The 16,617-nt window shown below is 37.7% G+C and overlaps 1 protein-coding gene and 1 pseudogene across 2 annotated transcripts in view; one reads left to right on the top strand and one right to left on the bottom strand.

The window, feature by feature from the left end:
- Positions 1 to 16,617, top strand: part of LOC120779501 (procathepsin L-like) — a 227,552-nt gene that overhangs the window by 206,788 nt on the left and 4,147 nt on the right. The window lies entirely within an intron of this gene.
- Positions 11,721 to 12,656, bottom strand: LOC120779499 (annotated as a pseudogene).

Raw genomic sequence — 16,617 nt, 5'->3', positions numbered from 1 at the left:
ATCTGCCACATCACGCAGTAGTGAAGCCAGACAAAAAAACAACAAAAGTGAGAGTGGTTTTTAATGCCTCGAAAACCACTAGTTCAGGGAATTCCCTAAATGATATCCTATTTACGGGACCCACACTCCAACCAGATTTAATGCTTCTGATATTAAACTGGCGTATATTCAAATACGTATTCAATGGGGACGTTGAAAAAATGTATCGGCAAATAGTCGTACATAAAGACGACCAAGATTTTCAACGTATTATGTTCCGAAGATCCCCCACCAGTCCTTTACGCGACTTCAAACTAAAAACAGTTACATTTGGCGTTAACTGTGCACCATATCTAGCCATTCGCACACTCCACGAATTGGCAGACAACACAAAGTCAGAATTTCCTCTGGCAACTGAAGTGTTGAAAACTCAAACGTATGTAGACGATATTCTGTCTGGAAGTCACACTCTTCCACAAGCATACGAGGCCTTATCACAGGTAATAAAAGCCCTCAATTCCGCAGGGTTTCCATTAAAAAAGATTACGGCAAATCACCCAAATATAATCAAAAATATTCCAAACGAAAATTTGTTGGACACTAATTTCCTTATATTCGAAAAGGAAAGTACAACAAAACACTAGGCATCCAATGGAATGCGATATCGGACCAGTTCTCATACACGACAGAGTCCATATCCGCATTATCAGCCATAACGAAAAGACAGATTTTATCCTCGGTGGCAAAACTTTTCGACCCCGCAGGATGGCTTTCGCCAATAATGATCCAAGCGAAAATCTTAATACAAGAGCTATGGCTAGATGGAACCGACTGGGACGAACAAGTGAAACCGCTTCGCTTAGAAAAATGGTCCCAGTTCGCAAACAATCTGAATGATATTTCTCAGATACAAATTCCACGATGGGTAAACTACTCCCCCGAACACAAAGTCGAGTTACATGGCTTTTGTGACGCCTCAGAAAAGGCATACTGCGCTACTATCTATGTGCGCACGCAAAGTGACACCACGACCACAAGCCACTTATTAGTAGCAAAAGCTAAGGTGGCACCTTTAAAAACTATAAGTCTCCCACGACTTGAGTTATGTGGCGCACTACTACTGTCAAAATTAGTAGCCATGGTGCAAATGCATTTAAATATGACGAAATGCAAACTATATATGTGGTCCGATTCTGAAATTGTACTAGCCTGGTTGGAAAACCACCACATGCATGGAAGACGTATATTTCTAACCGAACGTCTCAAATACTTGACCTAGTGGGATCAGCCACTTGGCGTCACGTAGCCAGTGCTGACAATCCTGCCGATCTAGGTACAAGAGGGTGCAAGCCACTGCACCTTGCCACCACCACCCTCTGGTGGAATGGCCCCGATGGTTGATAGAATCTCTGATTCTTGGCCACAATCCCCCATGCGCAACATTATCGCACCAGAAGGTCGAAAAATCGCCACCTTTCACACAATATTGGATGAGGCCGACATCCTTGAACGATTTTCATCGTTTCCAAAAGCTCTCAGAGTAGTTGCTTATATGTTCAAATTTATCGAACAACTCAAAAGCAAAGTAAAAGGATCGCATAATTTCCCATGCAACACAGTGACGCACCTAGAGTTACAAAAGGCAAAGGTCGCACTAATAGCATATACACAAGCGCGCTACTTCAGCCGCGATATATCACTACTAAGAGAATCGAAACCGATTGATAAAAAGAGCTCACTCTTAGTCCTCAACCCATTTCTGGACACGCAAGGTCTGCTTCGTGCCAATGGTCGGCTTGCTAATTCGAGCCTGACATACAATGAACGCCACCCCATAATAATTCCAGAGAGGTCACCATTTGCCACATTATTCCTCCATTACATCCACATCTTAATGCTACACGCCGAACATCGTCTCATGCAACAGATGGTACGCCAGGAGTATTATATCCCCCGTCTTAAGCCGCAAATCAAGAAGTGCATCTTCACGTGCAAGATTTGCACTATGCACAAGCAGAAGATGCGAACGCAGATTATGGCAGCACTTCCACCGGAACGCTGCAATTTCGCTCTGCCTTTCACCACAACAGGTGTTGATTTTGCTGGGCCTTTCCAGGTAAAGGCGTCCATGTTAAGGTCTCCCACTCTCATGAAGGGCTATGTGGCTGTCTTTGTATGTTTCACGACAAAGGCAGTACACCTTGAGCTGTGTAGTAATCTGACGACGGAGGCTTTTCTCGCGGCATTTGCTCGCTTCGTCGCTCGACGTGGCTACCCCTCAAAAATCATGAGCGATAACGGAAAAACCTTTATCGGAGCTCAACGAGCCACAGAAAAGCAATTTGTGGAATTTTTAAAACAAGTCTCACCTGACATCGTACAAAAGTACGCCCCTCAAGGTATCAACTGGCAATTTATACCCCCAAGCGCTCTTCATATGGGCGGTTTATGGGAATCTGCTGTAAAAAACTTCAAATCCCATTTCAAACGGGTAGCTGGAAATTACAAATTCAATTACGAAGAGTTCACGACGTTATTAAATCGAATTGAAGCCGTTCTCAATTCACGGCCTCTCACAGTACTATCGCAAGACCCCTCAGATTTCACCGCCTTAACGCCAGGGCATTTTCTAAAAGGAGCACCCATCCTGGCCATTCCTGAGCCAGGCGTGGAGTCGCTATCTCTATTAAATCGATGGGAACGAATTAAAATTCTCCATCATGATTTCAGCCGCCGTTGGAAAGACGAATACATAAAGGATCTCCACAAAAGATACCGCTGGAAGACTCCTCAACAAGCGCCTAAACTTGGAGACTGTGTCCTCATTCACGACGATTGTCTACCCCCCACCGAGTGGCGGCTTGGCCGCATAGAAAAGCTACATTACGGCTCCGACGGTCACATACGAATCGTTGATCTCCGTACGCAAAACGGAACGCTAACCAGACCGCTCGTGAAGCTATGCTTTCTGCCAACTTCCGGCGATCGCGAATCCGAAAAACCGGAAAAACCGAACCGACAATATCGCGATATCATAAACTCACTAAATTAAATACGAAAACGAAAAATACGCAAATATAAACCGTAAATAAAGAAAACAAACAAAAACTGGTCGATCAATACGACGGCCCATTCATGCCACATATCGTGGCACGATGGCCATATCAACTTACAATGACAGATATGCATAATTAACCATCTCCTTTACCGCAGATTACCATGGATGTAGATACGCCAGTTGCAAATACGTCAGCCGCTCGGGCAGCAACCAATGTGCCACGCAACGGGCCTGCACCAGCGCCCCGAACGGTAGTTGCAACAGCACCGGCTGCTACTCCGGCAACAACGCCGGTACCTGTACCGGTAACCGCGCCTCGTGGTGGCACCCGACCACCACCGACCACATCGAGGACTTCGGAGATCCATCAGATAAGGTGCCCCATCTGTCGACGCCCACACCGGCTGCACCATTGTGGCATATTTCGGGGTATGCGACCCGTGCAACGGCAGCAAGTAGCCCAGGCCCACGGGCATTGCCATAACTGCCTGTCACATACACATGTGACCGCAGCGTGTGAGTCACGCGGGCTGTGCCAAATATGCCACAGGCCGCATCACACGCTGCTACATCGCAGCGCGGCACGCGAGGTGAATCGGCTACCCATCCAGCGCGGCCGCATACCCCGCTCCCAATCCGCAACTCGTGGCGCATCCCATCGACGCGGAACCTCTTTGCGGCATCGACAGCCTGGGCCACCACCTCGTCGGTCTACTGGGCTGAGCAGCGTTGTGGCTACGCTGCAACAACTGCAGCGCCTTTTAGGCTAAACAGCCGTTTAGGGGGGCCGGGATGGCTAAATGAGAACCTGACCCCCCTCTTAGTATAATAAAACTACACCCCACTCATACACACCACACTCAACACGACTACACCATCTACATCATCCACACATCATTTCATCACACTCTCATCTCATCATTATCTACACCACACCTTTCACACCACACCCGAGGACACCAAACACAAGTAACAAAAGGGACTGGCGGACGGCGCCAGAGCCTCTTTCTTATTCGATCCGTGTTCGCACATATTGACAACCGACCAGTTTGTACTTTTCTTCGGAACGCTATCGCAGCAAAGGTGAGTGCCGTGCTTTTTATGTTTGTCAGCAAACTTTACAAATTGGAAATATGTCAATTGTTTGTAGTTTTTGTTCTGCCAAAAGATATCCAGGTGAATCAGTTGGCATGTGCTGCCTTGGTGGAAAAGTCTGTTTAGAAGAAATCCCTCCTCCACCCGAACCACTAAAGTCCTTATTAACAGGTAATCATCCAAAATCGATTCATTTTTTGCAAAATATACGGAGCTACAACAATGCATTCCAATTTACTTCATTTCGGAGTAATCAAATTGTCGACCGTGGTTACATGCCTACGTTTAAGATACAAGGGCAAGTTTACCACTTAGCAGGTAGTTTGTTTCCGGAATTAGACCAAGGGCATCAATTCCTTCAGATTTATTTTATTTCAGACTCTGAAGCACAAGCGTCCGTAAGATGTAGTAGAGCAGCGCAAGTAGTTGACAAAGGAGTTGTAAGGGTTTTACAAGACATGTTGCATGAACATAACGCGTATATTTCGTCATTTAAAACTGCATTAGAAAGTGTTCCACCAAATGCACTCCAGATTTCCAAAGTAATTATTCATGCAAATAAAGTGCCTGTCGGAAGTCATCCTGGTCGATACAATGCACCATGTACCAGTGAAGTTGCGGTCATGATAACTGGTCAAGAATTTAATAAAAAAGGGACATAATTTTAAAAAGTCAGTTGCAACAATTTAGTTCGAATTTCTGAACTTCATCGTAAGTTATATTAGTCTCCGCAATACCCACTAATATTTTGTCGCGGTGAAAACGGTTACTACACAAATATTCCACAAATTGATCCTAATTCGAAAGAGCCTATCTCAAAAACAGTTTCCTGCATGAGCTTTTATTGCTACCGTTTAATGGTAAAGGAAAATTTGTTCAACCCGATTCATAAGTATGGAATATTAATGAATCAGTACATAGTTGATCAATACGCTAAAATTGAGACAGAGCGTCTGGCGTATTTACGAAATAACCAAAAACAGTTACGTGCAGAGAACTATATTCATTTGAAGGATGCTTTCAAATCAAATGAAGAACCAAATCAAATTGGTCAATTAGTTATTCTCCCTGCAACATTCACAGGCGGCCCTAGATATCTTCATGAAAAAACGCAAGATGCTATGACTTATGTCAGGAATTATGGGAAGCCTGATTTGTTCATAACAATTACATGCAACCCTAACTGGGAAGAAATTAAAACCAATTTAGATTCAAACACTGTTGTTCAACAGCGCTATGATATTATCAATAGAGTTTTTAACTTAAAATTAAAAAGCTGTTAAAATTAATTAACAAAGCTCATATATTTGGCCCGCCTCAGTGCCATATGTATACTGTGGAATGGCAAAAGCGTGGACTTCCACATGTGCATCTATTGCTTTGGTTAAAAAATAAGATAACAGCAAATCAAGTTGATAGTGTTATTTCCGCCGAATTACCGAATAAGCAATGCGATCCAATTTTGCACGATTTGGTAGTGAAGCACATGATACATGGACCATGCGGTGCTTTAAACCTTAACGCTCCATGTATGAAAGAGAACCGCTGTATAAAAAAATATCCAAAAGCTTTTCAAGATACCACATCCTGTGGGGATGATGGATATCCAAAATATCGCCGTTTATCCCCAGCAGAAGGAGGTCAAACAGCATCGTTGCGCAACTACACTGTTGATAATAGCTGGGTGGTACCATATAACCCTGTGTTATTAAAAGCTTTTAATGCCCATATCAATTTCGAGCTCTGCAGTTCTATAAAATCTATTAAATACGTATGTAAATACATAAATAAGGGTAGCGACCAAGCAACTTTTACAATAAATTCGAAAGATGAAATTCAAGAATTTCAGTCTGGAAGATACATATGCATACGTCAGAGCTCTGTGGAGAATTTTCTCTTTTGATATCCATGATCCAACTATCCTACTATTACTCATCTATCAGTTCATTTAGAAAACGGCCAAAGGATATATTTCAACGAAAATAACGTGCGTGATATTGTTAATAATCCAACAGATACGACTTTAACGCTTTTTTTCAAGTTATGTGCAAATGATGATTTCGCCAAAACTATAACCTACGACAAAGTTCCTGCTTATTACACGTGGAATGGATCTACAAAAAAAATTCAACGTAGGAAAATAGGCTCTCCTGTTGAGGGTTACGAAATTTTAAAAAAGGAGACACCTTGGGAAGAGTTTATGTTGTTCATCCCAATAATAGTGAATGCTTTTACCTAAGGATGCTTTTACATAAAGTCGAAGGCCCAACTTCTTTCCAATTTTTGAAAACTGTTCAAGGTAGGGCTTTTAGTACCTATCAAAAGCAGCCTACAAAGCTTTGGGTTTGTTGGAAGATGATTCACTTTGGGAACAAACGCTACTGGAAGCAGAAATTAGTGCTTCGCCTGTTTCGATGCGATATTTATTTGCTATAATTTTGTCTTTTGTCAAGTTTCGGATTCTGTTGAACTTTGGAATAAAATTTAAAGAAAGTATGTCAGAAGACATATTGCAAAAGAAAAAAAACGAGAAGCTGGTAATCAAAATTTAGGTTACAATCAATTAATTTTTTGATGAGGCTTTGTGTGACCCTTAACAAAATTTTAATTTCTCTTTGCGGTAAAACAGTTACCGATTTTTCCTTGCATTGATAACTGACATTAACACTGTCAATAATAGACTATACGAGAGAGAAAAATCATATGATCAACATCAACTACTTGAAATTGTTAGACGTAATGAAGATAAGCTTAATTCAGAACAAAAAAGTATATATAGTTTAGTTTTGAGTTCTGCTTTTAATTGTGAGGGTAAAATATTCTTTCTTGATGCCCCTGGGGGTACTGGGAAAACCTTTCTTATTAATTTACTATTGGCAAAAGTTCGGTCTTTAGGGAAAATCGCGTTAGCTGTTGCATCCTCAGGCATAGCAGCAACTCTTCTCGATGGAGGAAGAACTGCTCATTCAATGTTTAAAATTCCACTTAAGGTAACTGAGGAAATAAGCCAAATTTGCAACATTCCTAAACAAAGCAGTACTGCTAAAGTTATGCAAGACTGCTCGCTTATAGTTTGGGATGAAGCTACAATGGCACACAAATCAGGAGTAGAGGCTTTAGATAAAACACTGCAAGACCTACGCAACAAAGATTCACCTATGGGTGGATGCACAGTACTATTTTCTGGAGACTTTCGTCAAATTTTGCCCGTGGTTCCTAGGGGAACAAGGGCAGATGAGATAAATGCGTGCTTGAAAAGATCAAAGTTGTGGAAACATATCTATAATGTCCAATTAAAAAAGAACATGAGGCTGACCCCAGGTCTAGAAAATGAAATTTTGGTAAGACACTACTGCAAATTGGTCATGGGCAAATGACAGACAAAAACTGTAAAGTAGACATAAATCAAAGTCTTTGTGTACCTGTTAAAAACCTTGAAGAACTTATAGAAAAGGTGTATCCAGATATTTCAAATGTAAGTGGGAAAACATTGGATTGGTTTAAGGAGAGAACTATTTTAACTCCAACAAATGACGAATGTTATGTAATTAATGACATGGTTCAATGCAAATTTGACGCCCCTAATAAGACTTACTATTCAGTCGACACAGTTGTCGATTCTGAGCAAATAGTTCTTTTTTCAACCGAATTTCTTAATTCATTAAATCCATCTGGCGCACCTCCGCACAAACTTAATCTTAAACTAGGCTCACCAGTTATTTTGTTAAGAAACCTAAATCCTCCAAAACTTTGTAACGGCACCCGCTAGGTAATAGTATCTTTCAAAAATTATTTAATAGAGTGTAAGATTGTAACTGGATGTGGCGCTGGAGATATTGTATTAATACCCAGAATACCTATTATTCCGACAGACTTGCCTTTTCAGTTCAAACGCCTCCAATTTCCTTTAAAACTTTGTTTCGCTATGACAATAAACAAATCTCAAGGCCAAACATTAGAAGTCGCTGGGCTGGACCTAAGTATCAATTGTTTCTTTCATGGCCAGCTTTACGTAGCTTTGTCGCGAGTCACTAATAAAAATAATCTTTTTATTTTATCTCCTGAGAAAAAAGTTCTAAGTATTGTTTACGGAGAAATAATTTAATATACCGGTGCACCGGTTTCAGGTTTTTTTCCTCATTTTAAAGAGAATTTAATTTTAGTTTTTATGCAACTTTTCACTTAAGAATTATTTTCTTTGCAGTCAAGCCAGTTCATAAAAACTGAGAAATTTTGAAATTAACGCTTTAATTGTCATAAAACAAATAAAGAATAAAAATAAAATCTCTTCTAAAAATATTTTGCTTACTGATGAACAATAAAAATCTACGAGATTACTTAAGTTTTTTTATTTAACTTAGCTTTAGGCATAACTGAAATTAAAAATATAACTATTCCGTTAAATTGCTTTGTTGGAATCAGTTGTAAATGTTAAAGATTAAGTTGAACTAAAGAACAGTCTAAAGATTTAAGTTTATTTTTTATTTTATTAATATTTTTTTTTATTTTGCATATTTTGACGGGCGTGGCGAAGCCTCGCGCATCCATTGCCAGCTAGTATGTAATAAAATATATGTATAAGTGTGTGTGTTAAATGTTATGTTTGTAGCATATTGTTTCTGCTGCATGCTATTTGGTTGTTTTCAAATGTACATGTGCATTTGTAATCAATTCCCCAAAGATGTCCTTAATGAATCGCCAATTAGGAAGCGGCCATAAACTTTAACTTATTGCACGCTTTAAGTAGAATTAGACAGCATATCATCTATTACCTAAGCTCTGCACTTCCTAGAATGTAGGATTAAACTTTGTATCTAGGCTTAATAGCCCTGACAGACGACAGCGCTAATATGCATTAGCGGGCTTAATTTACATTTACTTGCGCATTTGACCCATGTTAATGCAAGTTTGTATTGCACAATAATTCCGTGCATTTAGCTGAATTTACTAAATTTGAGAAGGAAACACTGCCCAAAAATGGCATGTTTCTGCTATTGTTAGACAGATGTCGCTTGAAATCTGCCGCTGTGGCGAATGAAACACCACAATCATTTAAAATTACAGATTATTTATTGAAGAACACTTGTATTCTTGTTGGCGTCTGTATAATGAGTGAAGCTTCTTAAAACTAAAAACTAAGAATTAGGAATTCAGTTGAAACTGAAGTTCCAAGAATGTACAGAGAATGAATAACTGACAAACAGTGTTGCCAGTTGTGATACGTCTTGTCTGTGTGCCCACACCGCCTTGTTTGTGTTTACAGCTTCAGAGGTAAAAAGTTTTTATATTGCTAATAAAATTAGGTGCAAGTATATTAACAAAAAGAAATTTTAATATGTTTAGATGGCAGACAGTAAACAACGCACAGTTTGCTATCCATTTTTCTAATATTCTTAACTTTTTCGCACACTTTTATTTCACTTTTTTTTTAATAAATGAACAAATTTCACTATCAGCTGTCTAAATGCACATGTCTGCCGTCTGTCACCATAAAATTTCAGAAAGAAGAGAAGAAAGTAATTCTATAAAATAATTATTGTATTCACAGTTTATGAGAAATTTCATATATGGCAACTTCGCCCGATATTTGACATTTAAACTGTGAGCGCACAAAGTTAGTTTTGTAGCAAATTAATTTTTAATTAGATGTATACTGGACATAACCGCTAATGATTCTCGTATGTAAGTATATACATTTACTTTTACATAAAATTACCTCCAGAAGATATTTTTCACAATTTTGTTAAAGGCAGTGACGAAGATGATGACGATATACTAATAAATTTTGCCATTGTTGCAGCGCTTATTTTAGCTAATCGGAGAAGTACCCGTTTGATGATACCAAAATCTTCGCAATGGGTCAATAATGTTCTTCACAGATTTGATAGTGGCCGCATGCGACAAATGTTCCGCGTAGAAATCTTTGAGTTCAACTACATATTATCCTTAATCAAGCAGGACCCTGTTTTCCAAAACAAACAATCACCAACGATCTTCATTTAAAGATAATACTTATTCGTCTATGATCAAGAAGAGAGAGTGCCTCTATTAGAAAGATTGCAACATTGTTTGGAATAGGCGATGGCGGAACTGTTACCAAAGTGACAGAGCGGGTTATCATCGCATTGATTAATTTAAAATCTACATTTTTATGTTGGCCATCTAGAGAAGAAAGGCGAAAAATTGTCACAAAAACAATGGAAGAGCTTCCAGAATGCATTAGCTATGTTGACGGTACTGAAATCAGATTAGCAGACTCTCCTTCAAAAGATCACGAACTATACTTCTCTCGCAAAAAAACAGTACGCCTTAAAAATGCAAGTAGTATGTGACTATTCACTAAGAATTAGACAAGCGACAATAGGATACCGAGGAAGCGTCCATGATGCTAAAATTTTTGCCGAAACTGCAATAGGTAAAAACCCACAAAATTATTTTTGTCGCCGTGAATGGATTTCTGGCGATTCGGCATATCCGCTAAGCTAACATCTTATTATACCTTTTCGACAAAACAGTACTGAGCAGTCAAAAGAAATGAGAGATACATTCAATCAATATTTCTCTAAATATAGAGTACGTATAGAAAATTGTTTTGTTAAATTAAAAGAAAAATTTTCAGTTTAAAAGAACTACGGTTCCGATTAACAAATGAAACTAATTATAAGAAGTAAGGAAGAACTAAGTTCGGGTGTCACCGAACATTTTATACTCTCGCATGATAAAGTGATAATCGAGATTTCATTATACGTCATTTACATATTTTTCAAATACCGTATTTGTGTAAAGTTTTATTCCGCTATCATCATTCGTTCCTAATGTATATACTCGTATTATACAGAAAAGGCATCAGATGGAATTCAAAATAGCGTTATATTGGAAGAAGGCGTGGTTGTGAACCGATTTCACCCATGTATCGTACATGTCATCAGAGTGTTAAGAAAATATTATATACAGAATTTCATTGAAATCGGTCTAGTAGTTCCTGAGATATGGTTTTTGGTCCATAAGTGGGCGAGGCCACGCCCATTTTCAATTTTTAAAAAAAGCCTGGGTGCAGCTTTCTTCTGTCATTTCTTCCGTAAAATTTAATGTTTCTGACGTTTTTTGTTAGTCGGTTACCGCACTTTTAGTGATTTTCAACATAACCTTTGTATGGGAGGTGGGCGTGGTTATTATCCGATTTCTTCCATTTTTGAACTGTATATGGAACTGCCTGAAGAAAATGACTTTGTAGAGTTTGGTTGACATAGCTATAGCAGTTTCTGAGATATGTACAAAAAACTTAGTAGGGGGCGGGGCCACGCCCACTTTTCCAAAAAAATTGCGTCCAAATATGCCCCTCCCTAATGCTCCTTAGCAACATTGTTGCGAGAGTATAAAAACTGTTGCAAAAGGATTTTGACATGTTGTATCCTTCACAACATGTTGCTACAATTTAACTTAAACGAAAATTCTAGTTTAGAAAGTCAAGAAGAAACAGACTTCCCACAAGAAATTTGTGAACACAACGACCTAAGAAAAGCTCTATCACATTTTGTAAACAATAAAGATATAATTATTTAATTTTATATAGTATGTATGTATAGTTTTATTTTTTAATTTTTAATTCCTCCATTGTTATTCGTTCCTTCATTTAAAGCTCTCTTAAAGCCAATTTTTCATTCACTTCAATTTCTGGTATTCTTGTTCTCTCTTCAGAATTACATTTTTCTTTTTCAAACAAAAATTTTTCGTATTTCAAATCGAATTATTTTTTTTTTAAAGATAGCTCTCTATCTTTCATTTTGGTTTCTATATCTAACTTTTGTTGCTTCACCTTAACTAAATCTGAATGCATAGTAAGCACATCGGCAAGACCTGTCCGCGAATAAATACCCTTGATTTATTGTGTTGCATGTAGTAGATTCTGGTGACAAACCGACTTCTTGAAAAATATCTACAACTTCAGGTGTGGTAGCTACATTTGCAGTGGTCGTTGAACTGCCCGGCGTAGAAATCGTCTGTGGTGGATGTCGAGTTGTTTTCTAAGGTTTCTGTATCCAAAACAAATGCATTGGATTGAAACTCTTTATAGCCAAATATGTCTTCCAAATCGTAGAAAAAAGGACAAGTTCTAAAAATTATACCTCAAAATATAACTTATTATAATTTTATAGCAAACAATTTATTTTGAAACTACTTTCTGTTGTTTCGCCGTCTTGCATGGCACCTGCTCTCGTCGAATTCTGCCAAGCTCGTGCGTTTGTATAGCATTGGCGCAAGTGCCTTGCCTTTAGCCTCACTAAAGACCAATCCAACTCCAATTTTTTATAATACACCTGCGCCGTCGGCTTTTCAATCGGACGATTGTCTCGCATGTATGTAATTAATTTCTGTTGCTCCTCATTGCTCCATTTCCTGTACGATGCTTTGCGTACATAATTTTGTTTGGTCTAAAACAAATATTTGGCGTTATTTTATTTACATTTACACTTTTAATACATATTTTAATTTTGCTTACAATTTTGCTTCCATCAGATTCCATTTTCAAATGTAAATAAAGTCAGCTGATCAGAGATGGCAGTTTGCCACAATTAATAAACAAGCTGAACATAGTGGGAATAGTGGTGAAATTGTTTTTCACGTAAAACAAAAACGAAATAGATACCACTGTAAAAATGGGAATATTGCCACCTGGGAAATTTAACATGCTGGATAACATTTAACTGTGAACAGCATAAATGTGAAATGAAGAGATTTATTACATTATTTATTTAGTACATTAACCAAACTCACTAGATTCACGTCTTTAGCGATCTTTTTCAAACTCATCCCACGTTCCCGTAAAACATAATTTGCATGCGTATTGCAATAAATGCATACGTGGCTCATATAAATACATACATATATGCGTGTTGCATATGTATGTATATATTCCTGGTCAATATATTTGAATGTACCCAGCCAGCCAAAAGTGATGAAAAAACTAGTCAAACACTAGGTTTTCAAACCATCCAAACTAGTAGCTCGCCATAGGCGCTGTGCAGATTCTAACTACTTTTCTGCTTACACTTACGTATACATACGTGTGATCATACATCCCTGTTGCGCTCACTTAGTAGTGTCATGTAAAAAAAGTATATCTGAGCTGCCCTAATATCCCCAATCCACAGCTGATGCAGTGTTACATATTCTGATTGTCCAGGGTACACCCAAGAGCATATAAGTCAAGTAAATTTACAATGTCGGTGGATGTGCAAGAATTTGAGTGGAAAATCATCTCTTTTGGATGACGAGAGATACTTTTCACCCAGCGGGCCGCAAATGCCGGGTAACGATGTTTATTACACATACATGTACATATATACAAATATGTTTAATAAAAAAACTATTAATATCTGAAAATAAAGAATAATTAAATAGAATTCGTAATATGTAAAAAAAATTTTATAAAAATGACAATAGCATCTGAAAGAAAAGATTAATTAAATAAAAATGATAAAAATATCTGAAAGAAAAAATTAATATTATCTGATCATTTAAAATATATGAAACAAAAATTTATTGGATTGTGCAGGCCGCCTTAAACGCATGAAACGCATACATATATATGTACGATGATTTATTTTCGCGTATTATATTGGACTGCGCAGGCCAATTTCAAATAACACTTACTTATTTTCACATAATACTTACTTAACAATTTATATTTGATGCTTCTGATGATATTGCTGCTGCTGTTATTTCCAATTCTATTCTGATTTCCACTGCTATAAAAACAAATGAAGAAATTATTTGCAAAATATTGTTAAAAAATCACAAAAAATTCATCCAACTACCTTCTTGTTTTAATTGTTTTTTTTTATTACACTTTTTGGGATTTCTTTTGGCACTATTGACAATTATGTTTTCTCATTCGCACTCATTCAAAACTTTTTTACATCGCATCTAGGTTAAAAAAAAATAACCCGAACATGTGCGTTGGGCTTAGTGCATAGAGAAAAAATGTGTAATTGTATTGAAATATTTGAGAAAAGTTGTTAGCCGTGGCAGGCAGGGGAGAAATTTATTATTAGTGGACTCTATGTGTTTTTACATATTTCTTGTCTTATTTTATTTAATTATCTTAATATGTAGAATATATCAAAAAATAACTAAATATATTACTGCACTCCGCCATTTGGTAGCAACGAACATGTTCAATTTTGAATATATAATATTTTTTTCCTACACTGTATTTCTTTCTACAATGGTGAGTTAGTATTATTTTTATGTGTTTTCACAATTGTCACTTTTTATCACCTCTTTTTGGAATTTGTGTTATGTATATTTGCATATCACTAAACTTTTTTTATAGATTTATGTGTCTGTATATTTTATTTCAGTCACCACACCATATATGAGCCCCCTAAAGGACAAGTGGTATAACTCCACTTTTTCTTCTGTCGAGATATTAAAGGGTTTGCTAAAAGTTGTATATAAAAATCAATATTGAACTTTTGGACTACTTTTTTCAATAAAACTTCAGAAAAAAGTTTTATTTAACTTAAATTGATGTTTTTGAAACTTTTTGTCCATTAACTCTTGTTTTATCGAGTACCGAAAATTAATTATACTATTTGTGCTGTAAATGGTTTTAAGATTTCATTTAACTTATAAATAGTTTGACATCTGTTTCGTTTTCTCATCTGATTTTTCATGTATTATCAATAAAACTTGAATTTATTTCATTATTGACAGTATAATAATTGAAAAAACTATTTTTTTAGTCATCGTCACTTTCTTGAGATTCTTCCTGAAGTGGGCCAACATCTTCAGCAGTCTCACTAGTAACAAGCCCCTCGAAATAATTGTGGTGTACTGGAGGAATGTATGGCAGCAAGTCCATCATATCTTTCCTTTTTTCTTTTGAAATAGGCCGAGCTCTTGTGTACAGCTTACCCTGATCAATGATGCAAACATTAACCGGTCGTCCTTTTTTTCCTGCTGATCGTCATAACTGTCACATGAAAGGCATTCTTTTTCCTTGACAACGCAATAGTTCTATACCAGTCGTCAGGTGTAAATATTTGTTGCGACTTACCAAAATTTTCAATAGCTGCAAAGTCATAGTCATTGGGGAGGAATGAATGTCCACTTTGCATGAACTTTTGGTCCATAATTTCTACATTATTGTCTGGACTTTGGACATATTTCATCAACGTCATAGCGATTTTCCAGTTACGGTTTTGACCTGTGCATGTGTCGCTATACATAACCACATGTTTGGCTGCTGTCGATCTAAATTTTATGTGTTTAATTAAACACGATGAAATTTCTTGTGAACCTTTAGAACCATTTACTTCGTCCCAACAATACATGAACCCCATTTTCGTACGTACATATTACGTGTGTAGTAGGCCTGTTGACACACCAATTTCGAGAAAGGCAGGGACTTCTCCAAATCAAAAGAGAATGCATAGTAGCTGTCATTGTTAGCACTTTTTTCAGCATCCGCCTTCATGGAATCGCGAGCTTGTTCTGCCTTCCGTAAATGAAGTTCATGGTCCTGCTTGAGCTGTCTCTTTTCTTCTTCATCTGTTGAGTATTTTACTTTATTAGAAAAAATATCACAATTGACGCAAGTGTCTTTATGTGGGGCGTGAGATTGCAGATTGAACTCGTTATTAAAAGTTCTTCGATATATATGCACCCTTACAGGCTGAAGCCCTTGGCTTTCAACGTGCTCCTTATACAGATTGTACATAAGTCGTATATTTAAGTTCTCGGCTAAATATTTCCTATTTGGGTTGTGTTTTTCTTGTGTAGTGAGATTCGTATGAAGGAAAAGGGAAGTGAAATATGGGCTCTTACTTGTGGCATTTGTTCATCGGAGGTTTTGTTACCAGGCACCTTCTTACCCTGTTTCTACTCGTCCCCTGGAGGATAGCCCATTTTGACCTTCTCCAAAGCTCGCGTCATTCTTCCATTTGAGATTTGCAATGTTTCTAAGAAGTACCTCTTGGAAACCTGTTTGGTTTCCCCAGCAACATTATGATAGAACCAATTGAACTTGTTCGATTCTTCTCAGCGGTGGTTGGCCGACGACGTACCGGTAATATTGGTTTCAAAAGACCACAAATGAATGCATTTTGGGCAGAGAATGTCCCTATTTTCCAAAATGCTTCGAATATTTTTTTTCGTTCTTCTTCTGTTATTTTGTTAAAACACTTTTTGGTGCATTTGCAATCGAGATTGCTAAATTGCTTCTCTGGAATTGGCTTTCCCTTTCTAGTGACGTAAGAGTCTCCCGAATTTCGCTTCCTTTTTCTTTCTTCTCGCTTCCATTCCTTTCTCTGCCTTTTCCGGGCTCTCTTTGGCCTTCCTTCTGCATTTTCCTCTGCTTCACCACTTTCATGAGTACTGGGTCTCCCTTCCACATCAGCAGCTGCTTCATTGTTCTCTATGGAACCGGGATCATCAGCGGCTGAAACCAAAGTTTACGTTCAATTATTTGAGAAAGTATA

This window comes from Bactrocera tryoni, unplaced genomic scaffold (genome assembly GCF_016617805.1).
Source record: "Bactrocera tryoni isolate S06 unplaced genomic scaffold, CSIRO_BtryS06_freeze2 scaffold_11, whole genome shotgun sequence".
NCBI lineage: Eukaryota > Metazoa > Arthropoda > Insecta > Diptera > Tephritidae > Bactrocera > Bactrocera tryoni.
The sequence above is the reverse complement of the archived record's forward strand: the minus strand, read 5'-3'. Positions and strand labels throughout refer to the sequence as shown.